Genomic DNA, 16,259 nt, shown 5'->3' on the forward strand with positions numbered 1-16,259 from the left:
ATCTGTCTTTCTCATTTCTTTTGTTTTTCCTCAGCCTCAAATCTGACTAATTCCAGCTTTTGTTGAACAGTGGAGTCTGTCATCCTAACCTCTCTGTTTTTAACTAACTTTACACTCGAGAGTTAGAAAGAAAACAAAACAAAACAAAAAACTTGGCTTGTAAAATGTTGCTGTGCTGTCCAGATACCTATATTCTCTGATAGTGATTGTCAGCCTACAGAGAAATCCTTAAAAAAAAACAAAACAATAAACCTAATACCTTTGTCTCCAGGCAAATAGGTTAAAAAAAAAAATTCTTCACATCTGTGAAGGCTGGTGAATTTCCGTGCAGGAGGTTAACTACCCTGCCTTTAGGTAGAGAAAACTCCAGCTCACAAAAGATAATTCCCTTTGTCTCTGCTCTGGCCCCAAAGCAGAGAAAAAAAACCTCTATCTGCTTTCAGTTAAAACCTGCTTTCCAGCAGCCCAAAGGAAAAAAAATTCCTTTTCAAATCTGTGCTTCTGGTTCAAAAAAATCTCAAACTGATCTCAAAATGATTTCAAGTTAATCCCACCGCTCTGCCATCATGTCAAGGTTCCTTCCACACTCTGAATTCTAAGGTACAGATGTGGGGACCTGCATGAAAACCTCCTAAGCTTACTTTTACCAGCTTAGGTTAAAACTTCCCCAAGGTACAAACTATTGTACCTTTTGCCCTTGGACTTTCGCTGCCACCACCAAACGTCTAACACCGGTTACTGGGAACGAGTCCGTTTGGAAACATCTTTCCCCCCATAATCCTCCCAAATCTTACACCTTTCCTGGGGAAGGTTTGATAAAAATCCTCACCAGTTTGCACAGGTGACCACAGACCCAAACCCTTGGATCTTAAGAACAATGAAAAAGCATTCAGTTTCTTAAAAGAAGAATTTTAATAGAAGAAAAACTAAAAAGAATCACCTCTGTAAAATCAGGATGATAAATACCTTACAGGGTAATTAGATTCAAAACATAGAGAATCCCTCTAGGCAAAACCTTAAGTTACAAAAAGACACAAAAACAGGAATATCCATTCCATTCAGCACAGCTTATTTTCTCAGCCATTTAAAGAAATCAGAATCTAAGGCATATCTAGCTAGATTACTTACTAAGTTCTAAGACTCCATTCCTGTTCTGTCCCCAGCAAAAGCATCATACAGACAGAGAGAGAGGCTTTGTTTCTCCCTCCCCCCCAGCTTTTGAAAGTATCTTGTCTCCTCATTGATCATTTTGGTCAGGTGCCAGCGAGGTATCCTAGCTTCTTAACCCTTTACAGGTGAGAGGATTTTTCCTCTGGCCAAGAGGGATTGTAAAGCTGTTTACCCTTCCCTTTATATTTATGACAGGGGGTTTAAGGGGCACCTTACATGGTCCAAAGCAGATTGCCCCACCTCTCCATGGGGCTCCGCTCCACCAGCCGTCCCACAAATCACTCCTCTCTGCCAGCCGCGCCCCATGAGCTGCTCCAGCCATCCCACAAACTGCTCCGCTCCACCAGCCGCTCCGCTCTGCCAGCCGTCCCACGAGCAGCTCTGCTCCAAGAGACGCTCTGCTCTGCCAGCTGTCCCGCAAACTGCTCCACAATATATCTTCAGGCTCCCCCACTACTTAACAAAACACTCAGTGATTTCAGCTCTTAATAAGTTTAGCTCTTTTGTGATTTCAGCCTGTAGTAGGGGAGCCTCAGTGCTGGTACACCATTGGCCTAAAGTGAATTCAGCTCAGCAGCCTGTAACTAGACTCCTAATGGAATCAAAATTAGCTCTGATATTCCACAGTGGAAAAAGGAGGAAATACAATTAGCATGCCCTTCCCAGGGACCCCACACCACCAGGTATTAATACCTGTCCCCAGCTTCTCTCAATTCACTGAGCTTTGGAACCCATGTCCCTTGCCTAGCGAGTGCTACTTAGTTGATGGCGAGTCCCTCCATCATAACAAAAGGCCAAGTACAGTTCCACTGTCCTTGATTCACATAATCAGGATAATAACAATTTATTCTTCCTGCCCCAATAACAGAGAAACTGGGGATCCCACAGCAGCCAAAGTGACCACTTGGGCAGCCATGCGCTCATGCTAGGTGGGGTGGGTGTGCCTATGCAAATGAGACCAGCCCCTGAAGTTCTTTTCCACAACTTGCCACAACTCACCACCAGATGTCAGGATGGAGCTCATCCTGACTCTGCTTACATCTTATTTATTAACTTTAACCTGCAAGAGCGACAATATTTTTTAAGAAAACAAATGTACAAGGTTCAATGCTGGTGTAAGCAGATCCAACTCCCACTGAAGACAATGGGAACTTACGCCCACTTATGCCAAGGGTGAATTCAGCCCATATTCATAACCTGGATAATTGTCCAGTCTACATTCTTTTCTTGTTTCTTTTTCTCCATTAATTCTATCAAGACTTAGCAAATCTACTTTCTTGAGAAGCAGATAACATGTTCCTTGAAGCTCTATTGCCTGGCAGTTCCCTCTTGCTGTTCCCCTTCTCCAATCAATAACATTTTATTTGCCCCCAAATGGATGCAACAGTTTGGGAAGACTGTAAAGTCTTCATCACAGGATATATCCTCTCTTTTGCCACCTTTAAAAAGAAATGCAGAGATCATAGAATTCATACCCTTGCAAAGGAAATTAAGTCTATATACAAGGTCTATGTTTGCACCCTCCCCAAAGAAACTCCGAATCCTCATCAACCTAAGATATGAAATCAACAACCTTCTGTCCCACAAGGCTGAGTTTGCTTTATTCTGTTTGAAGCTAACAAAGTAAGATTGTAGCAATAAATTATATACAACACAGTCAGATATTAACAAACAATTTCAATAGCTTTATTCAAAACTATACTTAGCTGAATAGGAAATCAGTAAAGAAGCCCTAAATAGCTGTTTTATTGGATTGTCTCTCCCAGAGATCTGACTGTTCAGATGCACCTCTAGAAATTGCACAACTGCTGCGGGATATAAAAGAAATGAAGGTTTACTGGTGCAGATGGATTCCCTACTGAATTTTACAAAAAGTTCTGGGAAATTTTAACCCCTAGATTATTGAATATGTTCAATGAGGCCAAGGATGAGGAAATGCTCCCACATACTCAAAGAGAAGCTTTAATTTCAGTTATTCCCTAAATCTGGGAAAGACTTGGACTATGTAGTAATTACAGGCCAACATCAAATTAATCATCAGTGACACCAAAATCTTAGCTAAAGCTCTTGCAATGAAAAAGTTTTCTCTCACTTTATATGAAAAATCAGATAAGCTTCCTGCATAACAGAAATGGCTCAGATCATTTGTGTTAACTGATAGATATTATTGCTGCTTTGAGACATTCTAAAGAACCTTTAGCTGTCAGTTCATTAGATACCGAAAAGGCCTTTGACCACATAGACTATGTCTACACTACCACTTATGTCAGCAAAAAAAACAGTTACTCACCTTCTTGTAACTGTTGTTCTTCAAGATGTGTTGTTCATGTCCATTCCAATCTGGTGCGTGCACACACATGTGCATAGTAGCTGGAAGATTTTTCCCATAGCAGCATCCGTTGGGTCGTCCTGGGCGCTCCCTGGAGTAGCACCTTCATGGTGCTCAATATAGAGCCTGGCCAGCCCACCACCCCCTCAGTTCCTTCTTGCTGGCTACTCCGACAGAGGGGTAGGAGGGTGGGTATTAGAATGGACATGAACAACGCATCTCGAAGAACAGTTACCATAAGGTGAGTAACCGTTTTTTCTTCTTCAAGTGCTTGTTCATGTCCATTCCAATCAGGTGACTCACAAGCCCAAGTTCAGGAGGTGGGGTCAGAGTCATCCACTGATTGGAGCACTGCTCTTCCAAAGGCCTCATCGTCTCTGGCCTGCTGGGTAATTACATAGTGTGTGGTGAAAGGATGTATGGAGGACCACGTCTCTGCTCTGCAGATTTCCTGGGTGGGAACCTGCACCAGGAATATCGTTGAAAAGGCCTGAGCCCTGGTAGAGTGTGCAGTGATCCGAGGAGCGGGCACCTTTGCCAGGTTGTAGCACTCACGGATGCAAGACGTGATCCATGACAAAATTCGCTGAGAAGAGACAGGAAGACCTTTCATCCTGTCCACCACTGCCACAAATAACTGGACTGACTTTCGGAAAGGCTTCATTCTCTTGATGTAGAAGACTAGCGCTCTGCAGACATCCAACGAGTGAAGCCTTTGCTCCCTGCCGCTCGAGAGAGGCTTAGGATGGAATACTGGGAGGAAGATGTCCTGGTTGATGTGAAATTCGGAGACAACCTACAGGAGGAAAACTGGGTGGGGTCTGAGCTGAACCTTGTCCTTATAAAAACAACGAGGAGTCTGGTGGCACCACCTGACTCCTCGTTGTTTTTGTGGATACAGACTAACACGGCTACCCCTCTGATACTTGTCCTTATAGAACACAGTGTAAGGGGGCTCTGATGTCAGGGCCTTGAGCTCAGATACCCTTCTGGCTGAGGTTATCGCTACCAGAAACACTACTTTGTAAGACAGATAGAGCAGGGAGCACATTGCCAAAGGTTCAGGGGGTCGTCCCATGAGTCTGGAAAGGCCCAGATTGAGGTCCCAAGCCAGGACTGGCTGTCGGACCTTTGGGTATAGCCTGTCAAGACCTTTAAGGAAACGACTGAGAAAAAAATAGGGTTAGCAAAGACCAAGCAGCCCTTTGCTCCTTGGTGAAAGGCAGAGATGGCAGCCAAATTAAACCTTATTGATAACTTGGACAGCCTCTGCTGCTTGAGATGGAGGAAGGAGATAGTCTAACATTAGTGGCACGAAGGTGAGTGTTGGGGACGAACGGTGCTGCGCCTACCAGATTGAAAATCTCTTCCACTTGGCAAGGTCGGTAGCTCTGGTGGAAGCCTTCCTACTGCCAAGGAGGACTTGTCTAACGAGGTCTGAGCACGAGAGCTCCATTGGGTTCATCCATGGAGCTTCTATGCTGTGAGGTCTTTAAAGTCCTTGAAGTCTTTAAACCACGATTTGAGGACTTCAATAGCTCAGATATAGGTGAGAGGTTGTCATAAATATAAAGGGAAGGGGTAAACCCCTTTAAAATCCCTCCTGGCCAGAGGAAAAATCCTCTCACGTGTAAAGGGTTAAGAAGCTAAAGGTAACCTCGCTGGCACCTGACCAAAATGACCAATGAGGAGACAAGATACTTTCAAAAGCTGGGAGGAGGGAGAGAAACAAAGAGTCTGTGGGTCTGTCTTTATGCTGCCTTTGCCGGGGATAGACCAGGAATGGAGTCTAAGAACTTTTAGTAAGTAATCTAGCTAGGTACGTGTTAGATTATGATTTCTTTAAATGGCTGAGAAAAGAATTGTGCTGAATAGAATAACTATTTCTGTCTGTGTATCTTTTTTGTAACTTAAGGTTTTGCCTAGAGGGGTTCTCTATGTTTTGAATCTAATTACCCTGTAAGGTATCTACTATCCTGATTTTACAGAGGGGATTTCTTTACTTCTATTTACTCCTATTTCTATTAAAAGTCTTCTTGTAAGAAAACTGAATGCTTTTTCATTGTTCTCAGATCCAAGGGTTTGGGTCTGTGGTCACCTATGCAAATTGGTGAGGCTTTTTATCCAACATTTCCCAGGAAAGGGGGGGTGCAAGTGTTGGGAGGATTGTTCATTGTTCTTAAGATCCAAGGGTCTGGGTCTGTAGTCACCTAGGCAAATTGGTGAGGCTTTTTACCAAACCTTGTCCAGGAAGTGGCGTGCAAGGTTTTGGGAAGTATTTGGGGGGAAAGACGTTTCCAAACAGCTCTTCCCCAGTAACCAGTATTTGTTTGGTGGTGGTAGCGGCCAATCCAAGGGCAAAGGGTGGAATATTTTGTACCTTGGGGAAGTTTTGACCTAAGCTGGTAAAGATAAGCTTAGGAGGTTTTTCATGCAGGTCCCCACATCTGTACCCTAGCGTTCAGAGTGGGGGAGGAACCTTGACAGAGGTTTTTCGCAGGAATGGGTGGGTGAGATTCTGTGGCCTGTTTTGTGCAGGAGGTTGGACTAGATGATCATAATGGTCCCATCTGACCTTAATATCTATGAATCTATGAAACTCGAGGTTCAGGTGTTGGAGATGGCTGTGATCCTGAGTTATTAAGTCCGGGAAGAGTGACAAGGTGATTGGGGCTTCAACGGACATTTCCAGGAGTGATGAGTACCAGTGCTGGCAGGGCTAGGATGGAGCTATCAATATCATCAAAGCTTGTTCCCTCCGTATCTTGAAGAGCACCTTGTGAACAAGGGAAATGGGCGGGAACGTGTATAGGAGACGGCCTCCCCATGGGAGGAGGAACGTGTCCATGATGGAGCCCAGGCTGTGGTTCAGGAAAGAGCAAAACTGCTGGCACTTCCTGTTGCGTCACATGGCGAACAGGTCTATCTGGGGAAAACCCCACTGATGGAAGATTGAGTTTGCCACATCTGGGCGAAGGGACCATTCGAGGCCGTGGAATGACCTGCTGAGGTAGTCCTCCAACTCATTCTGCACTCCCGGGAGGGTACGATGCTTGCAGATGTATTGAGTGCTCTACACAGAAGTCCCACAGCATGGGGGCTTCCCGGCACAGTGGAGAGGAATGTGCACCCCCCCACTCTGTTGATATGGAACAATGCCGTGGTGTTGTCTGTCATAACTGATACACATCTCCCTATTAAGTGGGCTCGGAAAGTCTGGCAAGCCAGAAGCACCGCTCTCAGCTCTCTGACTCTGATGTGAAGAGGGAACTCCACCTGAGACCAGGGCCTTGTGTTCTGAATTCTCCCAAATGTGCTCCCCAGACCAGAGATGAAGAATCCATCACTAGGGAGAGGGAGAGCAGAGGGCTGGTGAAGGGGACACCTGCACATACTACTTGTGGGTCGAACCGCCACAGGAGGGAGTCTAGTACCAGGCGAGGCAGGGTTACCATCTTGTCCAAACTGTCCCGGACTGGCCGTTACACTAACGCCAACCACGACTGAAGAGGCTGAAGTCTGAGTCTGGCATGCTGTACTACATAGGTACAAGCCGCCATGTGTCCTAGCAGTCTCAGGCAATTCCTTGCTGTGGTGGTGGGAAACTGCCTGAGACTTCGAATGATGTCATTCAGAGCCTGAAACCTTGCTTCCGGGAGGTATGCCCTGGCCTGTGTCGAATCTAGTACCGCCCCTATGAACTCTATCCACTGAACCGGGGACAGAATCGATTTGTCCATATTGAGAAGAAGGCCCAGTTCATCGAATGTCAATCTGAAAGTCAACTTGTGCCTCCGCTTGAACCCTGGATTGATCCTTGATCAGCCAATCGTTGAGGTACGGGACCACTTGCACCTGTTGCCTGCACAGAAATGCAGTCACGACTGCCATGCACTTGGTGAACACTCGAGGTGCCACCAACAGGCCGAACAGGAGGACTGTGAACTGGTAGTGGTATTTTCTGTGGGACGGAGTTATTACTATGTGAAAGTATGCGTCCCTCAAGTCGAGGGTAGCATACCAATCTCCTGGATCCAATGGAAGAGATGATGGAGGCCAGAGAGATCATGCAGAACTTGAGTTTCTTCACAAACATGTTGAGTTCTCGCAGGTCTAGGACGGGCCTGAGCCTGCCCTTTGCAGACTAACTGCTTAAGACCCAGCTCACGTGATTCCCTACAGAGATCCTTAGCCTGTAAAGAGGACCAGAAAACACCTTGAAACTTAAAGTGACAGCTTGTAATTTTAACATAGTTTTCAATACACCACAGCAAGATTCCCCCAGTATATTCTGGTAGCGTTGACCAATTCTCTGGTAAAGAAACTGCAGATCTTGTGTTCCAAAACAGCCCTATTGGTCATCATTAATGTGACTATTTCACCATTTCAGTTTCTTTGAAAGTTGGCTGCATTTCATTCTAGAACTGTAGCCTTTAACACCAGGCTAGGAAGATGAAACTGTACAGAGTCAGGCACAAAACCAAGAGAGAAAAAATCAAATCAAAAGTTCTGGACAGAAGAATTTGTTTGGAAAAAAAAGCTCTTAATTACCAATGTAGGGGGATGAGATGTGTGCCCGTGGCCCCAGTTTAGGAAAAACACGTAAGTACATGCTTAAATACATTCCTATTCTGGAAAGCATTAAGTGCTTTCCTGAATCAGGGCCAATATATTGAACATTCTTTTTATTTTTATTCTTTACAACTTTGAAATCAGTGCAGCCTGTAATGTGGTGAAATTAAAATGAAACCTGCTCTGATGTATTAAAGTCCAAACCCATATTTGTTGTTCAGGATAATTCAGATGTTGTGGTATTGATAATGAGAGTTGTGAATGATCTATGAAATGACACCATTTCTGTGCAATGCACACAGGGAATACAATATTTGCTTTGCTATTTGCCAAATGTTACACAAATGCTCATCAGCACAAATGCTTCCATAAAAGTCTACAAGTCTCAAAGGCTTTTAAAAAACCAATTTAAAATGCCTCCTCACAGTTAATGTTGTTGTTTTGTTGAAGACTTTATTAACATATTTGAGGAAGGGAGAGCAAACATCCTTCAAAATGCAAAAAATTCTTTAAATATAAGTGAATATTGTTATATTATCCTCTCCTGAGGACTATTAGCAGCTAGTGCAAAAGTATTCTAATATATGGGTAGGGACCAGGAAAGGCAGGGCCTCGTTGGCCTAAAATTGGGGTTAGGGTTCAAAAAGGACTCTGGAATCCCTGCTGATGGTGCCTTGGCCAGAGCTGGGAATCCGAGCCAGAGTATGCTTTCTGGTCCAGATTTTTGTACAAATGTCTTGACCTCTGAGCAACTGTTAGGTGCTACACAGGAAGTAAAGGCTTGATTTTGCTGTCACAGATGACAGTGGCAAAACTCCAATTGACTTCAATGGGAGAAGAAGCATTTCTAAAATAGTTTTCACTCGGGAGTTCTGAGGTAGTTAAACTTTTGCTAAGTAAAAACTTATCAGTATTTAATACACACACACACAGGATTCAAGAAATATACAGTTCAAAATTATTCAATTATATCCCAGCGACACAGTTGTGGAGACAGTTGCGGAGGAGCTGAGGGTGTAGGGCTGCCCGGTGGCCCCATGTTCTGTTCCTTTCCCTGCTGTGGTTCCTGGCAGAGCCCTGAACTACAGGGAGCAGAACCCCCAGCCCCATGCCCTGGCCTTCCACGGAGCCGCGTCTCCTCTGGTTCCCAGCAGCAGCCCCGCTGGAGGACAGGGCTGGGGGCGCTACAGCTGCCAGAGTTGCTGCCAGCACTCAGCTCCTTTCCCTGCAGCCCCTCCCATTGGGGAAAGGAGCAGAACCCCAGCCCTGACCCCTGCCCTTCCATGGAGCTGCGTCTCCTCTGTCTCCCAGCAGCAGCCGTGCCGGAGGACAGGGCTGGGGGTGGAACAGAAGAGCTGCTGGTGTTCTGCTTCTTTCCCCACTGCAGTTCCCGGGAGAGCCCTGAACCACAGGGCTCTCCTGGGAACCTCAGCAGTGAAAGGAGCAGAACGTGGGGCCACCGGGCAGCCCCACAGCGGCAGCTCCTCTGGCATGCCTACTGTTCTGCCCCCAGCTCTGTCCTCCAGCGGGGCTTGCTGCTGTACAGACGTAGGAGACCCTGGATGGAAGGGCTGGGGTGGTGGAGCTGCGCCAGAGGAGCTGCGGGCATGGGGCCTCCTGGTGGCCCCACATTCTGCTCCTTTCACCACTGTGGTTCCAAAGTCACTGCAGGAGGACAGAGCCTCCCCACCAAGTAAGGGTGGTGGATCATGGGGAGGGGACAGGGAGGAGTCATGTGGAGGGTCCCATGAAGAGGTCACGTGCCCCCCATACTGGTAAGAAATGGATTCCACTTGCACCACTGGGGACAGTCCCTGGATAGGTAGGTTGAGTCCTTGGAGGGCAGGGCAGTTGATGGGGGATGCTGGGGGGCAGTCCCTGGGAGGTGGACTGGATTCTGGAGGGGCAGTCCCTGGAGTGCTGAGCAGGCATATGTTCCAACCCAGTGTTGTGGGGGTGGGGTCTGGATGATGGGGAGATAGTCCCAAGGTATTTGGGTGAGGGAGAGCATTCCCTGGCTGGGGGGGCAGCCTGGGGAGGGGCTGGGGGAAGTTCCTGGGTGGGGGAACTGGATGCATGGGGGGGCAGTCTCTAGCTGGGGGCAGCGGGAGCTCTGCACTAGGCAGGGCTCTTCACCTTTGCAGGCAGGCTCCACAGTCGAGCTCTCTGGGCGCTTAGCCCCGCAGCGCAGAAGTCAGGATGGGAATACATCATGCCATGCCATCTATGGCATACATACAGTAAAATTTATTACTTTTAACAGTTAATGTTGACTTATTTTGCTAATTTAAAATGCTCTCGATAGATATTTGCCCACGTTGAAAGGTTATTTATTTATTTGAATCCTATTGCTCTCACGTAACAAATACCAAACCTTTTTTTGTGTGTGTAGATGTACGGGTAGTATATCTATTGTGTGGCGCAAACAACACAGAGAGAGCTGCATATGCGGCCCACAATGGTAAACAGGTCAAGAACCAGTGCTCTAGGCAGAGCCATCCCTAGGGTATGGTGAATTGGGGCAACCTCTCCAGGCCCCGTGCTTTGGGGGGCCCTGTGGGCTGGTGCGCATGGGTGGCACAGTGGCACTGCAGCCTCCCCAGGGAAGGCCGGTGGCATGGTCCCAGCCCCCTGGAGCCCAGCAGCACCGCTGAGGCAGGGCCTGGGGGGGGGTGGAGGCAGAGTGTGGGCGGAGCCACGCCTGCTGTTTGGGGAGGTACTGCCTCCCTCAGCCTCCCCTACCTGCCGCCCGGAGCAGTTTGTACTGGAAGTGACGGGTTGGTTCCAGAAGTGATGGATTCGTCACTTCTGCCCCGGGCTCCGCAGCCCCCTAGGGACGGCCCTGGCTCTAGGCCATCTGACCAGGATCTTCCAGAAGCAGGGTATGACAGCATTAGGACTGGCAGAGCAATTCAAAGATGCAGATTAGGCCTTTTGTTGTTGTACTCCATGAAACTCTGATCATTTTAAATGAACAAATCAAATTGACAGTCTAATATTAATGCAGTTAAAATATATTTTAAAGCAAACCAATACAATTTTTATATTTTAAGACTATTTTAGTTCTCCCATTTAAAAAAAGAAATTTTAATACAACAACACATTAGAATAACTTTAAAGGTATAGGTTTCAGAGTGGTAGCCGCATTAGTCTGTATCAGCAAAAACAACAAGGAGTTTTTTTAAAGGTACAAAGTAAGGTGAAAAACAAAGAAGTTAATAGTTGAAAATACCATGCTGTCTTTAACACACCCCATTTTGCCTACCTATTTGTGGCAGTTTACAAGAAGCTTGCTTCTGGTCTTAGTTACGCTGAAGTGTAAACCCTGTGTAACTCTACTGAAGTCATGGAGTTACTCTGGATTTTCACTGTTGTGGCTGAAGTCACTATCTAGTATACATGTCAAAGATCTTTCCATCCTTAGCCCTGAGGTTACTCTAAGCTGTGCCAAGAGAACTAATTTTCCTCAAAGCAGAGAGAAATTTAATTATTACTTCTAAAATGCCATACATTGTTTAGAATAAACACCAGAAAAACCAATCAATACAAAAATGAGGAAACCTTAAGCCTACAAGAGTTTAATACCCTTATTTTAAATGATCTCTGCATTAAATCTGTTTGATCAATTATAAAAAAATTACAGAAGATCATCCAAAGACTGAAAACTTTGAACCACAACTTGGAAAAAGTTCACAAATTGTATCAAATTCTATCCTGTATTATTTAGTAATTTGGCTGTCTCATTTTTTAAAATTCATTTTCTTAAAGAAGCTGAAACTCATAAGCAGAATTAATCTATGAAGGTCTTATTTTGCATTAAATGTGATCTGATAAGACAATCTAGACAATGAAAGCTGCCAGCTTGCCAGATCTCCACCTGCCTTACTTATCCTAGGCAAAAAGCGAAGACTAAAACCAAACATTTGATCTCCCTCATCCCAGAGAATAATCTCAGTTAAAAATCACAACATTTGAAAAACGATTCAGGATTTAGCAGTACAAAACACTTAAGACTATGAAATGCACACAAGCTCCATGAACCGAGATCCAACAACAGTCAGCTCTGAAAGTCTTCAAGTTTCAGAGTAGCAGCCGTGTTAGTCTGTATCCGCAAAAAGAAAAGGAGTATTTGTGGCACCTTAGAGACTAACAAATTTATTTGAGCGTAAGCTTTCGTGAGCTACAGCTCACTTCATCGGATGCATGCGGTAGAAAATACAGTGGGGAGATTTTATATACACAGAGAACATGAAACAATGGGTGTTACCATACACACTGTAAGGAGAGTGATCACTTAAGGTGAGCTATTACCAGCAGGAGAGCAGAGGGGAAAAAACCTTTTGTAGTGATAATCAAGGTGGGCCATTTCCAGCAGTTGACAAGAACGTGTGAGGAACAGTGTGTGGGGGGGAAATAAACATGGGGAAATAGTTTTACTTTGTGTAATGACACATCCACTCCCAGTCTTTATTCAAGCCTAAGTTAATTGTGTCCAGTTTGCAAATTAATTCCAATTCAGCAGTTTCTCGTTGGAGTCTGTTTTTGAAGGTTTTTTTGTTGAAGAATTGACACTTTTAGGTCTGTAATCGAGTGACCAAAGAGACTGAAGTGTTCTCCGACTGGTTTTTGAATGTTATAATTCTTGACATCTGATTTGTGTCCACTTATTCTTTTACGTAGAGACTGTCCAGTTTGGCCAATGTACATGACACACTGGTAGATGTGCAGGTGAACGAGCCTCTGATAGTGTGGCCAGTCGGAGACCTTTAATCCCTCCTACTCAATCAAAGGAAAGAGACGTGCGTCTGTCACTTAGATAAAGTCTTGAAACACATCTTCACTTTCCCGCTCAAATCCCACCACCTATCCAGTTTATTCTCACAGACACTTTTCTCTTGGCTTCACCATTATTTAATTTATTTCTCCACCAATGTTGGGCTCATTGGAGTCACTGCCCTGCAGGTCATCTTGATAAAACCACAATCACTAATCATCATCCTCCAAGTCTCCCAACTAAGTGTTTTTGGTTTGACAAACAAAACAGAGACTGAATTAAGTTTCTGATTAAAAAAAAATCTACCCTAAAGTAAGAACATATGTCTGGGGCCTCCCAGGTCATCAAGTCCAGTCCCCTGCTATTGCAGGCAACCCCAGTATATAACCCAGTTCATAAACTTAACAAACTTCATCTTAAAAGTAGTTTAGGTTATTTGCCTTACTTCTGTTGGGAGGCTGTCTCAGAGTCTCACCCCTTGGAGGGTTAGAAATCTAATTTCCAGCCTAAATATATTCATGGCCAATTTGTACTCATTTGTTCTTACACTAACACTGTCCTTTAGCTGAAATAGCTCTTCTTCCTCTCTGGTTTACCCCCGATGTGTTTACAAAGAGCAATCATATCCCCTCTCAGTATTTGGGGTTTTTTTTGCTGGGCTAAAACAGGCCAAGCTCTTTGAGTCTCCTCTCCTAAGGTAGATTCCTCATTCTTCTGATCATCCTCATAGCCCTTCTCTGTATCTTTTTCAGTTTGAATTCATCTTTCTTGAACATGGGTGATGAGAATTGTACATAATATTTCAGATGAGGTCTTACCAATGCCTTGTACAATGGCATTAATATGTCTCTATCTCTATTGGAAATACCTCACCTGATACATTGTAGGATTGCATTTTCATTTTTCTTGGCCATATAACATTGGTGGCTCAGTCATTCTGCAACTGATTAATACAACCAAGTCTTTCTCCTCCTCTATCATTTCCAACAGATGAGCACTCATTTTATAACAGAAATTCTTATTAGTCCCTGACTGCATGACTTTGTACTTTATATTGTTACATTTCATTCTATTTTTATTACTCCAGGCCTCAAAGTCACCCAGTTCTTCCTCTATAATATTCTAATCCTCGTTTGTATTGATAATGCCTTCCAACTTTGTCTCATTAGCAACTTTCGACAGCCCATTCCTACTTTTGGTCCCAAGATCATTAATGAAAGTATTAAATAAGACTGGTCTCAAGACAAATCCTTGAGGAACTCCACTAGTAACCTCCCTCAAGCTCAATATGTCTCCTTTCAGCACAACCTGTTGGCATCTCCCTTTTAGACAGTTCCTTATCCATCTACCAATTCTTGTACTAATCCCCATCTTTTCCAATTTAATAATTTTCCATGTGTTGCTGTGTCAAATGCTTTACTAAAGTTCAGATATATTGCATCTACTGATTTCCCTTGTCTAAAAAAATCAGTTATCTTATCAAAGATAGATATCAATTAAGTCTCGCATAATCTACTTTTGGTAAACACATGTGACATTTTATTCCATTTATCTTCATTTGACTATTTTTTCCTTCAAAATTTGTTCTGAATAGCATGCAAGGTTTTAGATCAGATTAACAGGCCTGTAAATGCCCAAAACATTTTTTCCCTTTTCTTAAATAAAGGTACTACATTTGCTATTCTCCACTCATACTGTACTTTCCTCAATTTGATAGATTTATTAATAATCTTTGTTACTGGATTGGCTATTTCATGTGCCAATTCTTCCAGTATTTTGGGATGGAGATGATCAGTTCTCCCTGACTGGAGATCATTAAGCTCTTTGAGTTTTGCTTCCACCTCAGATGTGGAAATTTAAGTTTTTATACATTCATTCCCATTCACCAACCTGCCTTTGCCCCCATGTTATACATCGCCCTTATTGAAAAGTGAGGCAAGGTATTCATTTATGTTTTGGACCATACTTTGATTATCCTTCCTCTCTACTCCCCAACCTCACTGCATAGTGGCCCCACTTCTTTTCTTGTTCTCTTTTGGTTTAGATGACTAAAGAACGTTAATATCTATTCTTTTTCCACTTTCAGTATATAAAGGTTATTCAGAGTCAGTTTAACATTAAATAAAATAAACCTATTCATTTTCAGATAAGATAATGAGGTATCAAACTTCAATTTATTGAAATAATTGCAGATTGTATGAGGCCTTTGAATTCTGAAGTAAAACATATACAAAAGGAATCTTTATTTTATAATGGTCACACATCTAGCATCTCAGCATAAGAGCACATACAAAATTATTGATCCATCTACTACTTCTTTTATATGTTATCACTGTCCCTAATTTATCCACATCATCTGAAATCACAGGTATAACATACACCAAAACTGGAGTGGGAGAAACTCCATTTCTCTTCTTAGATTAGAAGTAAATATTTACATTTTCTTTAACTCCTATTCCCTGTTAATGTCTTCTACAAACCACTCACCTTGAGGAAAGGTTTTGCTTAGTTTCCTGAATTCCTCTTAAGCAGATAAAAGTTTCCACCATATATCTTCCTGTTGTCAAGAAGAAACAAGAATGTATTAAGCATGTAAGACTTACATTCTTTTCCACATCTTCTAAACAAAGGTTATATTCAAAGAGAAAAAAAGTTTCAGTCCAGTTATCTCCAGAGGGTCAGAAAATTCTCTCATGGTATCACCTTCTCTATTTCCCTCATAAGCAATTCCTCTTCACGTTGGCTAAGCTCTTACTCCAGACAGCGTGTTATTTTCATGTGGGGTGTGTATATGTGGGGAAAGGAGAGAGGGAGGAGAGTGTATTTGTTTAGATGTGAAATTAACTAATGTGATTTTATGAGATCTCATGGGAAAGGCTGTAGCCCGAGTAAGCAAAGAGTTGGGAAGGTTCCTAGCAGAGTATTACTTTAAAATATTATTCTATCCATGCACAAATGAGAGTGTGTCTTTGATAGAAAAACACTGTTTGCACTGAATCTGAATAAAGTGGGTAGGAAATACAAAGGCAAAATCTGTTTTACAAACTCTTCTCTGCATCTAGTGGACTCTCCCTGTCTGTACTGCAAACACTTTGACTGTAAATACTTCCATATATGAATATTTTATTCCATCTCCTTCTACTTGTGCATTAGTCCAAATAGTACAGTATGCCAAGTCTGAAAAGGATATTGAAATAATAAGATTCAAGTTAGAGAAAAAAATATCATGGTAATTGAAAAAAAAGTGTAGCTTTTGTAGTATTGAAGGGTTGCAGCCCACTTTCAATTATATATTTTTGATGTTCAGTTACTAGCCTAGGGTACAGGGCACTAGACTGAGACTCAGGTGAGCTGGGCTCCATTCCCACTTCTGCCACTGGCCTCGCGATGTAACCATGGGCAGGTCACTTCTCA

General features: G+C 43.6%; 1 protein-coding gene across 1 annotated transcript in view; it reads right to left on the reverse strand.

The window, feature by feature from the left end:
• LOC140907821 (sodium channel protein type 5 subunit alpha-like) overlaps positions 1-16,259 on the reverse strand; it is a 186,195-nt gene that overhangs the window by 116,542 nt on the left and 53,394 nt on the right. The window contains exon 2 of the mRNA XM_073334668.1: positions 15,333-15,402. The gene's annotated coding sequence lies outside the window, so the exon portion shown is untranslated. The remainder of the gene's footprint in view (positions 1-15,332; positions 15,403-16,259) is intronic.

The sequence above is a fragment of the Lepidochelys kempii genome, chromosome 2 (assembly GCF_965140265.1).
Source record: "Lepidochelys kempii isolate rLepKem1 chromosome 2, rLepKem1.hap2, whole genome shotgun sequence".
NCBI classification, from domain to species: Eukaryota; Metazoa; Chordata; order Testudines; family Cheloniidae; genus Lepidochelys; species Lepidochelys kempii.